The sequence below is a fragment of the Lissotriton helveticus genome, chromosome 3_1 (genome assembly GCF_964261635.1).
Source record: "Lissotriton helveticus chromosome 3_1, aLisHel1.1, whole genome shotgun sequence".
Taxonomy (NCBI): Eukaryota; Metazoa; Chordata; class Amphibia; order Caudata; family Salamandridae; genus Lissotriton; species Lissotriton helveticus.
In genome coordinates, this window is record NC_136061.1 from 325,766,853 (window position 1) to 325,769,704 (window position 2,852).

Consider the following 2,852-nt stretch of genomic DNA (forward strand, 5'->3'; position numbering starts at 1 on the left):
CTGTATTGCATTGTTGCGCCGCTTATTGCCGTCTTCCGACGCTTTACCTAATTACTTTCGGCACTTCTGTGTTGTTTAGCTACTCCGGTTTGCGGACCTTTGTTTTGCCGTTATTTCTCTGGGGAGAGCGCGGGTCGCCTCTCCTCTCTACTCGGGCGCTTTGTGCCCGCGTTAATTTCCTGTGGAGTGGGACAGGGACTCGGGAGCTCGCGCACTGCTGTCGCGCGTCGCTCCACATCCGGGGAACCAGGCTTAGCTGACGCGCATGCACATTTGTTGTTGTGGCGCTCCGTGTTCCTCGCAGAGCCCTGACACGCTGGGAGGCGGCGTTTCTCACCACAGCCTCGGCCCACTGCCTGCCGGAGAGTCCCCAGTGACGCCCTATCTTCAGTTCTAGAGATTTGGGCTGTATAATCATTAGAGGCGTTGCCTAGAGTGGCTGTCGTTTGCAAGCCTGTCCCTCCACTTCTTATACCACCTGTTGTTTGGGTTGAGTATCGCTCTGCCTGCCTGGCTTGCTTGGGGTAGTCACTCCCCCTGACAGGGTCACTTTTGTTACACATTTGACCTTTGCTTTGTTATTCTGTGGGCATTATTTCCTCAATTTGTGCTTTGCTTCCATCAGTCATGGCTGGTTATGAGGATTCTGAGGAATATTGTTATGATGAGGAGCCTGAGGGCTCTTTTGAATACGATTTGGTTGACGCCATTGACCAGGGGGTGCAACATTCGGTCAATACTGCGCTGGTCCGCGCTATTGGACCATTAAAACGTCATTTGACCGATTATGCTCAACAGCAGGGTTGGGTGCCATCTTCCTCTGGTAAGAAAACCTCTAAGTCGCCTAAAAACCCACATAAATCTGACTTTGTTAGGTGGCCAAGTCTTTGTCTGCCCCCACTGTTTCCAAGCGGTCTCATATGCCTCCTCCGGACACTGATGATACCTCCTCCTCTTCTTCTTCCGATCCCTCTGGTCCTCCACCGGCTAAAAAATCTAGAAAAGAACATTTTGTGGACGCTTCTTCCCATCCACCTGTACTAACCTTCGACCCCACTGATATCATTCACCCAAATTCGAAGTATTGGCTCCCTGCACCTGAGGTTGCGGATTATATACAGGCCCACATCCGTGAGCCTTTTGATCAGGAGGTACGATCTCGTCTCCGTTCTGAGTGTCCTCGCCCGGAGTTGGCGGATAAACTAGCGGACACTCCGGAGGTGGATCCCACTATATTAACCTACCTGAAGAAATTCACTAAAGACCCCAAAAAGGGCATTGACCGGTCTTGGCGCATATGCCAGGATAAATTGCTGGATCTTCTTGGCCCGCTTACAAAAATTTTGGATTTAGGTTACCAAGCTCAGGGATCGGCGTCTGGCATCGATCCCGATGAACTTATTGGTTGGGCCCAACGGGCTATTTGTCAATTGGGGAACGCAAACTGTGCTCTGTCCACCGAGCGTCGGCGTTCCATATTGCTAAAGATGGACCCCAGATTGGCTGAGCTCGCGACGTCAGAGTCGGGGCCCCTTGCTCATGGTCTCCTTTTTGGTCAGCCTTTCCTTAAGGAGTTGACCAAATTTGTGGCCACCTTTAGCGGCCTGGAAAAGGCACAATCCTCGCTCCGCAGGGCGTTCCGTCCGGTTTTTGGCAGAGCCGGACGTTCCCAGGGACGTTTGTTCGGCCGTGGTTCTGGACAGCAGCGTGGCCAACAGTCCCAGCAAGGAGGAGGACATCAACAGGCTTCCTATTCCGGAAACAAGTAAAATTTCTATCCCTCCCAAAAAGGTCGTGGACAAGCCAACAAAGGAGGCTATGGTGGACACCAGGGAGGACGCCAGGATTTCTCCTCTACAGGTGAGCTTGATTCCCTACGCAAGTGTTGTTCTGGGGGGCAGGGTGCAACATTTTCTTCAAAATTGGCGCACAATCTCAAACGATGCATGGATATTGCAGACGGTTCAGGGTTATCGCATCGAGTTTTATCATCCTCCCCTTCAAAGTCGCGTCCCTTCTCCCCTTGTTTTTTCCCAACTAGATCGGGAAGTGATATCCACAGAAATCGAATCCCTTCTACTCAAAGGGGCAATTGTGCGGACTTCCTCAGGGGTTCGTCAGCAATGTCTTCCTGGTGCAGAAGAAAGGGGAGGTTCTCGCCTAGTGCTCAACCTCAAGGAATTCAACAACGGAGTGGTCTATCGCCACTTCAAGATGGAGGACATCCATCTTCTCAGGGATCTCCTTCGCAAAGGCGATTGGATGGTTCGCCTAGATTTGAAGGACGCTTACTTGTCCGTCCCCATTTTTCCCCCTCATCGCCGTTTCCTCCAATTCCAGTGGATGGGAACGTGGTTGGAGTACACGGTTCTCCCGTTCGGTCTCTCTTCCGCCCGTGGTGCTTCACAAAGCTTCTGAGACCAGTCATGGAGTCACTCAGGGCGCGCGGGGTGCGTCTCATCGTGTATCTCGACGACATTTTGTTGATGGCTCAGTGTCCTGTCCAATTGCGAACCCACTTGACGTGGACGGTCGAGCTCTTGCAGTCTCTAGGATTTCTAGTGAATCCTCAAAAATCTCTTTTGCATCCATCTCAGTCGATCGAGTTCCTGGGTTTCCTAGTCAACTCGGTCTCTTGTCACCTGCTCTTGCCTTCCCAGAAAATCCGGTCTATCAAGAGGGAGTTGACATTACTATTGTCCAAACAGAGTGTGTCCTTACGATCGATCGCTCGATTGTCGGGCTGTTGGCTTCCTCCATTCAGGCAATCTTTCCGGGTCCCTTGCACTATCGGGCCCTGCAACGACTCAAGATCAGACACTTGCAGAAAGGTCTTCGATATTCCGATCTTG